The following is a 15,225-nucleotide window of genomic DNA, read 5'->3' on the forward strand; positions in this document are numbered from 1 at the left end:
CATCTGTACATAAGTAATGAGTCCTCCATGAAAGAAGAAGCTAAGCCAGTATCAACTGACTTTAGTCCTCAGGAACAAGTTGCTGAACTCAATCAGTAACTATCTTCTATAACAAGGCAGTTAGCAGAATTTAAGGAGATGCTACAAGAAACCAAAATTGCTAACAAGGATATGAAATCACAATTGAATCGGACAAAACAGCAGTTGTTAAAATAGATAACTGAGGAGTGCTAGGCAGTTCAATTAAGAAGTGGAAAAATATTAAATATCTCAACTCAAAGTAGTAGAAAGCCAAGAAAGGAACAGCTGACAGAGGATGAGCAACCTGCTACCCAAAATCCCTCTGAGGACAGTAAGAGCCCAGAGAGGAATAAGTCTGGCGTTCAAACGCCAGAAAAGGGTGAAAAACTGGCATTAAACGCCTAATCCATGTCCGGTTCTGGCATTCAAACGCCAGAAAAGGGTTGGAATCTGGTGTTAAACGCCCAATCCACGTCCAACCCTGGCGTTCAAACACCAATGAGGGATCAGACACCTGCAAGTGTTGATAATAACTCCCTCAAGAAGGCTTCTCAACCTGCCTCTATAGGAAATAAGCCTGCAGCAACTAAGGTTGAAGAATATAAAGCCAAAATGCCTTATCCTCAGAAACTCTGCTAAGCAGAACAGGATAAACAATTTGCTCACTTTGCATACTACCTCAGGACTCTTGAAATAAAGATTCCGTTTGCAGAGGCACTTGAGCAAATACCCTCTTATGCTAAGTTCATGAAAGAAATCTTAAGTCATAAGAAGGATTGGAGAGAAAAAGAAAAATTTTTCTCACTGAAGAATGTAGTGCAGTCATCCTAACAAGCTTACCAGAAAAGCTTAAGGATCCCGGAAGCTTTATGATACCATGCACATTAGAGGGTACTTGTACCAAGACAGCTCTATGTGACCTTGGGGCAAGTATCAATCTAATCCCTGCATCCACTATCAGAAAGCTTGGCTTGACTGAAGAGGTCAAACCAACCCGGATATGTCTTCAACTTGCTGATGGCTCCATTAAATATCCGTTAGGCATAATTGAGGACATGATTGTCAATGTTGGGCCATTTGCCTTTCCCACTGACTTTGTAGTGCTGGAAATGGAGGAGCACAAGAGTGCAACTCTCATTCTAGCAAGACCTTTCCTAGCAACTGGAAGAACCCTCATTGATGTCCAAAAAGGGGAAGTGACCTTGAGAGTTAATGAGGATGAGTTCAGGCTGAATGCTGTTGAGGCAATGAAGCATCCAGACACATCAAAAGACTGCATGCGTGTTGATATTATTGACTCCCTAGTAGAGGAGATCAACATGGCTGAGAGTCTCGAATCAGAGCTAGAGGACATCTTTAAAGATGTTGAGCCTGATCTGGAGGAATCAGAGGAAATAAAAGAGCCTCTGAAAATTCCTCAGGAAGAGGAGAAGCCTCCTAAACCTGAGCTCAAACCACTACCACCATCCCTGAAATATGCATTTCTGGGAGAAGGTGACACTTTTTCGGTGATCATAAGCTCTACTTTAAATCCACAGGAAGAGAAAGCACTACTTCAAGTGCTAAGGACACACAAGACAGCTCTTGGGTGGTCCATAAGTGACCTTAAGGGCATAAGCCCAGCTAGATGCATGCACAAGATCCTATTGGAGGATAATGCTAAGCCAGTGGTTCAACCACAGAGGCGGCTAAATCCAGCCATGAAGGAGGTGGTGCAGAAAGAGGTCACCAAGTTACTGGAGGCTGGGATTATTTATCCTATTTCTGATAGCCCCTGGGTAAGCCCTGTCCAAGTTGTCCCCAAAAAGGGAGGTATGACAGTGGTTCATAATGAAAAGAATGAACTGGTTCCTACAAGAACAGTTACATGGTGGCGTATGTGTATTGATTACAGAAGGCTCAATACAGCCACCAGGAAGGATCACTTTCCTTTACCATTCATAGACCAGATGCTAGAGAGACTAGCAGGTCATGAATATTACTGCTTTTTGGATGGCTATTCAGGTTACAACTAAATTGCAGTAGATCCTCAGGACCAAGAGAAAACAGCATTCACATGCCCTTCTGGAGTGTTTGCCTACAGAAGGATGGCTTTTGGTCTGTGCAATGCACCTGCAACCTTTCAGAGGTGCATGCTCTCTATCTTCTCTGATATGGTAGAAAAATTTCTGGAAGTCTTCATGGATGACTTTTCAGTATTTGGAGACTCTTTCAGCTCCTGCCTTGACCATCTAGCACTTGTTCTGAAAAGATGCCAAGAGACCAACCTAGTTTTAAACTGGGAAAAATATCACTTTATGGTGACTGAAGGAATTGTCCTTGGGCATAAAATTTCAAACAAGAGAATAGAGGTGGATCAAGCTAAAGTGGAAGTAATTGAAAAATTACCACCACCTGCCAATGTTAAGGCAATCAGAAGCTTTCTGGGGCATGCAGGATTCTATAGGAGGTTTATAAAGGATTTTTCAAAAATTGCAAAATCTTTGAGCAATCTGCTAGCTGCTGACACGCCATTTGTGTTTGACACAGAGTGTCAGCAGGCGTTTGAAACTCTGAAAGCTAAGCTGGTCACAGCACCAGTTATTTCTGCACCAGACTGGACATTACCATTCGAACTAATGTGTGATGCTAGTGACCATACCATTGGTGCAGTATTGGGACAGAAGCATAACAAGCTTCTGCATGTCATTTATTATGCTAGCCATGTTTTAAATGATGCCCAAAAAGTTTACACAACCACAGAAAAAGAATTGCTTGCGGTGGTTTATGCCATTGACAAGTTTAGATCATACTTAGTAGGATCAAAAGTGATTGTGTACACTGACCATGCTGCTCTTAAATTTCTACTCACAAAGCAGGATTCAAAACCCAGGCTCATAAGATGGGTGTTGCTTCTGCAAGAGTTTGATATAGAAATAAGAGATAGAAAAGGGACAGAGAACCAAGTGGCTGATCATCTGTCCCGGATAGAACCAATAGAAGGGGCGTCCCCTCCCCTCTATTGAGATCTCTGAAACCTTTTCAGATGAGCAATTATTTGCCATTCAGGAAACACCATGGTTTGCAGACGTTGCAAACTATAAAGCTGTAAGATTCATACCCAAAGAGTACAGCAGGCAGTAAATAAAGAAATTGATTTCTGATGCAAAGTACTACTTATGAGATGAACCATATCTCTTTAAGAGATGTGCAGACGGAATAATTCGTAGATGTGTGCCCAATGAAGAGGCACAGAAGATCTTATGGCATTGCTATGGGTCACAATATGGAGGCCATTTCGAAGGTGAGCAAACAGCCACCAAGGTTCTTCAATGTGGCTTTTACTGGCCTACTCTCTATAGAGACTCCCGAGAGTTTGTACGTAACTGTGACAGTTGCCAGAGAGCTGGTAATCTGCCTCATGGTTATGCCATGCCTCAACAAGGGATCTTAGAGATTGAGTTGTTTGATGTATGAGTATTGACTTCATGGGGCCTTTCCCACCATCATACTCAAACACATATATTCTGGTGGCAGTAGACTATGTATCTAAATGGGTAGAGGCAATTGCAACACCCACTAATGACACTAAGACAGTGCTGAAGTTCCTCCAGAAACATATCTTCAGCAGGTTTGGTGCCCCTAGAGCACTAATCAGTGATGGGGGCACTCATTTCTGCAATAAACAGCTTTACTCTGCTATGGTCCGATATGGAATTAGCCACAAAGTAGCAACTTGATGAGCGGATAATTTATACGCTTTTTGGCATTGTTTTTAGTATGTTTTTAGTAGGATCTAGTCACTTTTAGGGATGTTTTCATTAGTTTTTATGTTAAATTCACATTTCTGGACTTTACTATGAGTTTGTGTGTTTTTCTGTGATTTCAGGTATTTTCTGGCTGAAATTGAGGGACTTGAGCAGAAATCAGATTCAGAGATTGAAAAAGGACTGCTGATGCTGTTGGATTCTGACCTCCCTGCACTCAAAGTGGATTTTCTGGAGCTACAGAACTCGAAATGGCGCGCTTCCAATTGTGTTGGAAAGTAGACATCCAGGGATTTCCAGCAATGTATAATAGTCCATACTTTGGCCAAGAATTGACGACGTAAACTGGTGTTCAACGCCAGCCTTCTGCCCAAATCTGGAGTCCAGCGCCAGAAAAGGATCCAAAACCAGAGTTGAACGCCCAAACTGGCACAAATACTGGCGTTCAACTCCACAAATGGCCTCTACACGTGCAACACTCAGGCTCAGCCCAAACATACACCAAGTGGGCCCAGGAAGTGGATTTATGCATCAATTACTTACTCATGTAAACCCTAGTGACTAGTTTATTATAAATAGGACCTCTTACTAGTCTTTTTGACCATCTTGGGGATCCTGGATTGTATTTTGATCCTGTGATCTCGTTTAGGGGGCTGGCCATCTCGGCCATGCCTGGACCTTTCACTTATGTATTTTCAACGGTAGAGTTTCTGCACTCCATAGATTAAGGTGTGGAGCTCTGCTGTTCCTCAAAGATTAATGCAAAGTACTACTGTTTTCTATTCAATTCTTCTTATTTCGCTTCTAAGATATCCATTCGCACCCAAGAACGTGATGAAGGTGATGATTATGTGTGACGCTCATCACCATTCTCCCCTATGAACGCGTGCCTGACAAACACTTCTGTTCTACATGAATTAAGCTAGAATGAGTATCTCTTAGATCTCCTAACCAGAATCTTCGTGGCGTAAGCTAGAATGATGGCGGCATTCAAGAGAATCCGGAAGGTCTAAACCTTGTCTGTGGTATTCTGAGTAGGATTCAATGATTGAATGACTGTGACGAGCTTCAAACTCGCGAGTGCTGGGCGTTAGTGACAGACGCAAAAGAAGGGTGAATCCTATTCCAGCATGATCGAGAACCGACAGATGAATAGCCGTGCCGTGACAGGGTGCGTGAGCATATTATTCACTGAGAGGAGGGGATGTAGCCACTGACAACGGTGATGCCCTTGCATACAGCCAGCCATGGAAAGGAGTAAGACCGATTGGATGAAGATAGCAGGAAAGCAGAGGTTCAGAGGAACGAAAAGCATCTCCATTCGCTTATCTGAAATTCCTACCAATGATTTACATAAGTATCTCTATCCCTATTTTATTAATTAATATTCGAAAACTCCGTGATTATTTTATATCCGCCTGACTGAGATTTACAAGGTGACCATAGCTTGCTTCATACCAACAATCTCCGTGGGATTCGACCCTTACTCACGTAAGGTATTACTTGGACGACCCAGTGCACTTGCTGGTTAGTTGTATCGAAGTTGTGACAATTATGAATTAAGATCAAAGCACCAAGCTTTGGAGCCATTACCAGGGATTGTTTGAGCTTGGACATCACAATTTCGTGCACCATGTTTTTGGCGCCGTTGCCGGGGATTGTTTGAGTTTGGACAACTAACGGTTCATCTTGTTGCTCAGATTAGGTAATTGTCTTTTTGTTTTGTTTTCAAAAATCTCTCATCTGTTTTCGAAAAAAAAAATTAATTAAAAATGTTTTCAAAAATTGTATTCAAGATTTTTAAGAATGAATTCTAGTGTTTCATGAAGCATGTGAAGCCTGGCTGGCTGTAAAGCCATGTCTAAATTCTTTTGGACTGAGGCTTCCAAACCATCAGAGGTAAGTTACATACTTGATAAATGATGAGCAGCAATTTGTTATCAAGAGCAATATACTCTGGTGTCACATGCTAAAGCTTGGCTGGCCATTGGCCATGTCTAGTGTTTTGGACTGGAGCTTTCATTGAAAGCTTGGCTGGCTAGTGAGCCATGTCTAATTCCTGGACTGAAGCTTTAGACTAACATGGCAAGATTCCTGGAATTCATATTAAAAATTTTGGAATCCTTATTTTTTCTTTTTCATATTATTTTCGAAAAAATCCAAAAAAAATTAGAAAATCATAAAAATCAAAAATATTTTTGTGTTCTTGTTTGAGTCTTGAGTCATGTTATAAGTTTGGTGTCAATTGCATATGCATCTTGCATTTTTTTCGAAAATTCATGCATTCATAGTGTTCTTCATGATCTTCAAGTTGTTCTTGGTAAGTCTTCTTGTTTGATCTTGATGATTTTTTGTTTTGTGTCTTTTATTGTTTTTCATATGCATTTTTCGTTTCTTAGAGTCTAAACATGAAAGATTTCTAAGTTTGGTGTCTTGCATGTTTTCTTTGCATTAAAAATTTTTAAAAAATATGTTCTTGATGTTCATCATGACATTCATAGTGTTCTTGGTGTTCATCTTGACATTCATAGCATCCTTGCATGCATTCATTGTTTTGATCTAAAAATTTCATGCATTGCATAATTTTCATGTTTTTCATAAAAATTTCAAAAATCAAAAAAAATATCTTTCCCTTTTTCTCTCATCAAATTCGAAAATTTGGATTGACTTTTTCAAAAATTTTTAAAATCAAATTGTTTCTCATGAGTCAAATCAAATTTTCAATTTGAAAATCTTATCTTTTTCAAAATCTTTTTCAAAAATCAAATCTTTTTCAAAATTATTAGTTATTTTCGAAAATTCCAAAAATATTTTTCAAAAATCTTTTTCTTATTTTTAGATCAAATTTTCGAAAATAACATAATCAATTAATGTTTTGATTCAAAAATTTGAAGTTTGTTACTTGCTTGTTAAGAAAGATTCAAACTTTAAGTTCTAGAATCATATCTTGTGATTTCTTATGAATCAAGTCATTAATTGTGATTTCAAAAATCAAATCTTTTTCAAAACTAATTTTATCATATCTTTTCAAAAATATCTTCTTATCTTATCTTTTTCAAAAATATCTTTTCAAAATATCTTTTCTAACTTCCTAACTTCTTATCTTTTCAAAATTTGTTTCAACTAACTAACTAACTTTTTGTTTGTTTCTTAACTTTTTCAAAACTACCTAACTAACTCTCTCTCTCACTTTTTCGAAAATATCTTCCCCCTTTTTTCAAAATTTCTTTTTAATTAACTAATCATTTTTATTTTTAATTTCAAAAAAAAAATTTCGAAAAATACTAACAATTTTTCAAAAACCATTTTTCAAAAATCACTAACTCTTTTTCAAAATAATTTTCGAAAATTATCCCTCCCCCATCTCATTCTATTTATTCATTCATATCCTAACATCTCATTTCATCTCTCTTCCATCCTCATAGTTGTGTTTCTTCCATTATATTACATTCTTTGTCTCCCCCTCTTCTTCCACTCACACAGGGATCCCTATACTGTGGTATAAAGGATCTCCATTATTATTATTATTATTTTTGTGCCTTCTTCTTTGTCATATGAGCAGGAGCAAAGATAAGAGCATTCTTGTGGAAGCAGATCCAGAACCTGAAAGGACTCTGAAGAGAAAATTAAGAGAAGCTAAAATACAACAATCCAGAGATAACCTTACAGAAATTTTCGAACAGGCAGTGGAGATGGCAGCCGAAAATAATAATAATGCAAGGAAGATGCTTGGTGACTTTACTGCACCAAATTCCAATTTACATGGAAGAAGCATCTCCATTCCTGCCATTGGAACAAACAACTTTGAGCTGAAACCTCAATTAGTTTCTCTGATGCAGCAGAACTGCAAGTTTCATGGACTTCCATCTGAAGATCCTTTTCAGTTCTTAACTGAATTCTTGCAGATATGTGATACTGTTAAGACTAATGGAGTAGATCCTGAAGTCTACAGGCTCATGCTTTTCCCTTTTCCTGTAAGAGACAGAGCTAGATTATGGTTGGATTCTCAACCCAAAGACAGCCTGAACTCTTGGGATAAGCTGGTCACGGCTTTCTTAGCCAAGTACTTTCCTCCTCAAAAGCTGAGCAAGCTTAGAGCTGATGTTCAAACCTTCAGACAGAAAGAAGGTGAATCCCTCTATGAAGCTTGGGAAAGATACAAACAGTTGACCAAAAAGTGTCCTTCTGACATGCTTTCAGAATGGACCATCCTGGATATATTCTATGATGGTTTATCTGAGCTATCAAAGATGTCACTGGACACCTCTACAGGTGGATCCATTCACCTAAAGAAAATGCCTGCAGAAGCTCAAGAACTCATTGACATGGTTGCTAATAACCAGTTCATGTACACTTCTGAAAGGAATCCTGTAAGCAATGGGACGCCTATGAAGAAGGGAGTTCTTGAAGTTGATACTCTGAATGCCATATTGGCTCAGAACAAAATATTGACTCAGCAAGTCAATATGATTTCTCAGAGTCTGCATGGAATGCAAGCTGCATCCAACAGTACTCAAGAGGCATCTTCTGAAGAAGAAGCCTATGATCCTGAGAACCCTGCAATAGCAGAGGTAAATTACTTAGGTGAATCTTATGGAAACACCTATAACTCAACATGGAGAAATCATCCAAATTTCTCATGGAAGGATCAAAGGCCTCAACAAGGCTTTAATAATGGTGGAAGAAACAGGTTTAGCAATAGCAAGCCTTTTCCATCATCAACTCAGCAACAGACAGAGAACTCTGAACAAAATGCTTCTAATTTAGCAAATCTAGTCTCTGATCTATCTAAGGCCACTGTAAGTTTCATGAATGAAACAAGGTCTTCCATTAGAAATCTGGAAGCACAAGTGGGCCAGCTGAGTAAAAGGATCACTGAAATCCCTCCTAGTACTCTCCCAAGCAATACAGAAGAGAATCCAAAAGGAGAGTGCAAGGCCATTGACATAAGCGCCATGGCCGAACCTGTGAGGAGAGGAGAGGACGTGAATCCCAAGGAGGAAGACCTCCTGGGACGTCCAGTGATCAATAAGGAGCTTCCCTCTGGGGAACCAAAGGACTCTGAGGCTCATCTAGAGACCATAGAGATTCCATTGGACCTCCTTATGCCCTTCATGAGCTCTGATGAATATTCTTCTTCTGAAGAGAATGAGGATGTTACTGAAGAGCAAACTGCCAAGTTTCTTGGTGCAATCATGAAGCTGAATGCCAAATTATTTGGCATTGATGCTTGGGAAGTTGAACCTCCCTTGTTCATCAATGAACTAAGTGATCTGGATCAACTGACATTGCCTCAGAAGAGACAGGATCCTGGAAAGTTCATAATCCCTTGTACCATAGGCACCATGATCTTTAAGGCTCTGTGTGACCTTGGTTCAGGAATAAACCTCATGCCCCTCTCTGTAATAGAGAAATTGGGAATCTATGGGGTGCAAGCTGCTAAAATCTCACTAGAGATGGCAGACAGCTCAAGAAGACAGGCTTATGGACAAGTAGAAGATGTATTAGTAAAGGTTGAGGGCCTTTACATACCTACTGATTTCATAGTCCTGGATACTGGAAAGGAAGAGGATGAATATATCATCCTAGGAAGACCTTTCCTGGCCACAGCAAGAGCTGTGATTGATGTTGACAGAGGTGAAATATTCCTTCAATGGAATGAGAACTCCCTTGTATTCAAAACTCAAGGATCTCCCTCTGCAACCATGGAGAGGAAGCAGGAAAAGCTTCTCTCCAAGCAGAGTCAACCAGAGCCACCACAGTCAAACTCTAAGTTTGGTGTTGGGAGGCCATATCCAAACTCTAAGTTTGGTGTTGAACTCCCATATCCAAACTCTAAGTTTGGTGTTGGAGAGTCTCAACAAAGCTCTGCACATCTGTGAGGCTCCATGAGAGCCCACTGTCAAGCTATTGACATTAAAGAAGCGCTTGTTGGGAGGCAACCCAATGTTTATCTAATTCTTATTTTTCATGTTTTCTTAGGTTCATGATCATGTGGAGTCACAAAATAAATAGAAAAATCGAAAACGGAATCAAAAACAGCAGAAGAAAAATCACACCCTGGAGGAGCATCTGTCTGGCGTTCAGCGCCAGAACAGAGCATGGTTCTGGCGCTGAACGCCCAAAATGGGCAGCTTCTGGGCGCTGAACGCCAGAACAGGCATGGTTCTGGCGTTCAACGCCAGAAATGGCACACAGATGGGCGTTGAACGCCCAAAATGGCCACCAACCTGGCGCTGAACGCCCAGAGTTGGATACAAAGGCATTTTTACATGCCTAATGGGTGCAGGGATGTAAATCCTTGAACACCTCAGGATCTGTGGACCCCACAGTATCCACTCAGGATCTGTGGACCCCACAGGATCCCCACCTACCTCCACTCACTTCTTCTCACCACTCTCTTTCACACAACCCCACAAACACTCTTCCCTAAAAACCCCTCACCAATCACCTCAATCTCTCTTCCCCACTAACCCTTCACCACTCACATCCATCTCCTCTTCCCCATAAACCTACCTCATAAACTCCACCTACCTTCAAAATTCAAAACTAATTTCCCACCCAAACCCACCCAAATGGCCGAACCAATACCCCCCCTCCCTTCCCTATATAAAGCCCTCCATTCTTCATCAAATTCACACAACACACCCCTCTACACCCTTCTTGGCCGAAACACATCTCCCTCTCCCTCTCCATATTTCTTCTTCTTCTTCTTCTACTCTTTTGTTTATTGCTCGAGGGCGAGCAATATTCTAAGTTTGGTGTGGTAAAAGCATAAGCTTTTTGTTTTTCCATTACCATTGATGGCACCTAAGACCGGAGAATCCTCTAGAAGAGGGAAAGGGAAGATAAAAGCTTCCACATCCGAGTCATGGGAGATGGAAAGGTTCATCTCCAAAGCCCATCAAGACCACTTCTATGATGTTGTGGCCAAGAAAAAGGTGATCCCTGAGGTCCCTTTTAAACTCAAAAGAAATGAGTATCCGGAGATCCGACATGAAATTCAAAGAAGAGGTTGGGAAGTTCTAACAAATCCCATCCAACAAGTCGGCATCCTAATGGTTCAAGAGTTCTATGCCAATGCATGGATCACCAAGAACCATGATCAAAGTAAGAACCCGGATCCAAAGAACTATGTTACAATGGTTCGGGGGAAATACTTAGATTTTAGTCCGGAGAATGTGAGGTTGGCGTTCAACTTGCCATACATGGAAGAGAACGCACGCCCCTACACAAGGAGAGTCAACTTTGATCAAAGGTTGGACCAAGTCCTTATGGACATATGTGTAGAAGAAGCTCAATGGAAGATTGACTCCAAAGGCAAGCCGGTTCAACTAAGAAGATTGGACCTCAAGCCTATAGCTAGAGGATGGTTGGAGTTTATTCAATGCTCAATCATTCCCACTAGCAACCGGTCTGAAGTTACTATAGACCGGGCCATCATGATCCATAGCATCATGATTGGAGAAGAGGTGGAAGTTCATGAGATTATACCTCAAGAACTCTACAAGGTGGCTGACAAGTCCTCCACTATGGCAAGGTTAGCCTTTCCTCACCTCATTTGCCACCTATGCAATTCAGCTGGGATTGACATAGAGGGAGATATCCTCATCAAAGAGGAAAAGCCCATCACTAAGAAAAAGATGGAGCAAGCAAGAGAGCCCAATCATGGAGCTCAAGAGGCGCAAGAAGCTCATTTCCATGAGATCCCGGAGATGCCTCAAATGCACTTTCCTCCACAAAACTATTGGGAGCAAATCAACACCTCCTTAGGAGAATTGAGTTCCAATATGGGACAACTAAGGGTGGAACATCAAGAGCACTCCATCATGCTCCATGAAATAAGAGAAAACAGAAAGCAATGAGGGAGGAGCAACAAAGACAAGGAAGAGACATAGAAGAGCTCAAGGACATCATTGGTTCCTCAAGAAGGAAACGCCACCATCACTAAGGTGGATTCATTCCTTGTTCTTGCTTTCTCTGTTTTTTTTCGTTTTCTATGTTATGTGCCTATCTATGTTTGTGTCTTCATTACATGATCAATAGTAGTTAGTAACTTTGTCTTAAAGTTATGAATGTCCTATGAATCCATCACCTCTCTTAAAATAAAAACTGTTTTAATTCAAAAGAACAAGAAGTACATGAGTTTCGAATTTATCCTTGAACTTAGCCTAATTATATTGATGTGGTGACAATGCTTCTTATTTTCTGAATGTATGCTTGAGCAGTGCATATGTCTTTTGAAGTTGTTGTTTAAGAATGTTAAATATGTTGGCTCTTGAAAGAATGATGACTAGGAGACATATTATTTGATAATCTGAAAAATCATAAAAATGATTCTTGAAGCAAGAAAAAGCAGCAAAGAACAAAGCTTGCAGAAAAAAAAAAGAAAGAAAAAAAAGGGGGCGAGAAAAAAAAATATAGAAAAAAAAATAAATAAAATAGAAAGAAAAAGAAAAAGCAAGCAGAAAAAGCCAATAACCCTTAAAACCAAAAGGCAAGGGCAAATAAAAAGGATCCCAAGGCTTTGAGCATCAGTGGATAGGAGGGCCTAAAGGAATAAAATCCTGGTCTAAGCGGCTAAACCAAGCTGTCCCTAACCATGTGCTTGTGGCGTGTAGGTGTCAAGTGAAAACTTGAGACTGAGCGGTTAAAGTCAAGGTCCAAAGCAAAAACAAAGAGTGTGCTTAAGAACCCTGGACACCTCTAATTGGGGACTTTAGCAAAGCTGAGTCACAATCTGAAAGGTTCACCCAATTATGTGTCTGTGGCATTTATGTATCCGGTGGTAATACTGGAAAACAAAGTGCTTAGGGCCACGGCCAAGACTCATAAAGAAGCTGTGTTCAAGAATCATCATACTGAACTAGGAGAGTCAATAACACTATTCGAAATCTGAAGTTCCTATAGATGCCAATCATTCTGAACCTCAATGGATAAAGTGAGATGCCAAAACTATTCAAGAGGCAAAAAGCTATAAGTCCCGCTCATATGATTGGAGCTATGTTTCATTGATAGTTTGGAATTTATAGTATATTCTCTTCTTTTTATCCTATTTGATTTTCAGTTGCTTGGGGACAAGCAACAATTTAAGTTTGGTGTTGTGATGAGCGGATAATTTATACGCTTTTTGGCATTGTTTTTAGTATGTTTTTAGTAGGATCTAGTCACTTTTAGGGATGTTTTCATTAGTTTTTATGTTAAATTCACATTTCTGGACTTTACTATGAGTTTGTGTGTTTTTCTGTGATTTCAGGTATTTTCTGGCTGAAATTGAGGGACTTGAGCAGAAATCAGATTCAGAGATTGAAAAACGACTGCTGATGCTGTTGGATTCTGACCTCCCTGCACTCAAAGTGGATTTTCTGGGGCTACAGAACTCGAAATGGCGCGCTTCCAATTGCGTTGGAAAGTAGACATCCAGGGCTTTCCAGCAATGTATAATAGTCCATACTTTGGCTAAGAATTGACGACGTAAACGGGCGTTCAACGCCAGCCTTCTGCCCAAATCTGGAGTCTAGCGCCAGAAAAGGATCCAAAACCAGAGTTGAACGCCCAAACTGGCACAAATACTGGCGTTCAACTCCACAAATGGCCTCTACACGTGCAACACTCAGGCTCAGCCCAAACATACACCAAGTGGGCCCAGGAAGTGGATTTATGCATCAATTACTTACTCATGTAAACCCTAGTGACTAGTTTATTATAAATAGGACCTCTTACTAGTCTTTTTGACCATCTTGGGGATCCTGGATTGTATTTTGATCCTGTGATCTCGTTTAGGGGGCTGGCCATCTCGGCCATGCCTGGACCTTTCACTTATGTATTTTCAACGGTAGAGTTTCTGCACTCCATAGATTAAGGTGTGGAGCTCTGCTGTTCCTCAAAGATTAATGCAAAGTACTACTGTTTTCTATTCAATTCTTCTTATTTCGCTTCTAAGATATCCATTCGCACCCAAGAACGTGATGAAGGTGATGATTATGTGTGACGCTCATCACCATTCTCCCCTATGAACGCGTGCCTGACAAACACTTCTGTTCTACATGAATTAAGCTAGAATGAGTATCTCTTAGATCTCCTAACCAGAATCTTCGTGGCGTAAGCTAGAATGATGGCGGCATTCAAGAGAATCCGGAAGGTCTAAACCTTGTCTGTGGTATTCTGAGTATGATTCAATGATTGAATGACTGTGACGAGCTTCAAACTCGCGAGTGCTGGGCGTTAGTGACAGACGCAAAAGGAGGGTGAATCCTATTCCAGCATGATCGAGAACCGACAGATGAATAGCCGTGCCGTGACAGGGTGCGTGAGCATATTATTCACTGAGAGGAGGGGATGTAGCCACTGACAACGGTGATGCCCTTGCATACAGCCAGCCATGGAAAGGAGTAAGACCGATTGGATGAAGATAGCAGGAAAGCAGAGGTTCAGAGGAACGAAAAGCATCTCCATTCGCTTATCTGAAATTCCTACCAATGATTTACATAAGTATCTCTATCCCTATTTTATTAATTAATATTCGAAAACTCCGTGATTATTTTATATCCGCCTGACTGAGATTTACAAGGTGACCATAGCTTGCTTCATACCAACAATCTCCGTGGGATTCGACCCTTACTCACGTAAGGTATTACTTGGACGACCCAGTGCACTTGCTGGTTAGTTGTATCGAAGTTGTGACAATTATGAATTAAGTCAAAGCACCAAGCTTTGGAGCCATTACCAGGGATTGTTTGAGCCTGGACATCACAATTTCGTGCACCACAACTCCATATCATCCACAGACAAATGGGCAAGCTGAAGTCTCTAATAGAGAACTAAAAAGAATCCTGGAATGGACTGTAATTACCCATAGAAGGGATTGGGCAAAAAGCTTGGATGATGCTCTGTGGGCATACAGAACAGCATTCAAGACTCCTATAGGAACCTCTCCATACCAGCTTGTGTATGGCAAGGCCTGTCATCTGCCCTTGGAACTGGAACATAAGGCCTACTGGGCAACCAGATTTCTAAACCTGGATGCTAAGTTAGCTGGAGAGAAGAGATTACTCCAGTTAAATGAGCTAGAGGAATTCAGACTTAATGCTTTCGAAAATGCAAAAATCTACAAGGAGAAAGCAAAAAGGTGGCATTATAAGAAACTGTCATCCAGAGTCTTTGAACCAGGACAAAAGGTTCTGCTGTTTAACTCTAGGCTCAGATTATTTCCCGGGAAACTAAAATCCCGGTGGAGGGGACCATATGTGATTACAAGTGTGTCACCATATGGCTATGTGGAGCTTCAAGACATTGATTCTAATAAGAAGTTCATTGTTAATGGACAGAGAGTCAAGCATTTTCTTGAAGGCAATGTTGAGCAAGAATGCTCAAAGCTGAGACTAGATTAAAAGCTCAGTAAGGTCCAACTAAAGACAATAAAGAAGCGCTTATTGGGAGGCAACCCAATTTTTACTTA

At 40.6% G+C, this 15,225-nt stretch overlaps 1 non-coding gene across 1 annotated transcript; it reads right to left on the bottom strand.

Moving 5' to 3' along the window:
- Positions 1-7,855: 7,855 nt before the first annotated feature.
- On the bottom strand, positions 7,856-7,963 carry LOC148578080 (small nucleolar RNA R71). The gene has a single exon (XR_015903305.1). It is a non-coding gene; the product is annotated as a small nucleolar RNA R71 (small nucleolar RNA).
- Between the last annotated feature and the right edge of the window lie 7,262 nt (positions 7,964-15,225).

Source organism: Arachis ipaensis, chromosome B1 (assembly GCF_059453495.1).
Source record: "Arachis ipaensis isolate K30076 ecotype BB chromosome B1, ASM5945349v1, whole genome shotgun sequence".
Lineage (NCBI taxonomy): Eukaryota > Viridiplantae > Streptophyta > Magnoliopsida > Fabales > Fabaceae > Arachis > Arachis ipaensis.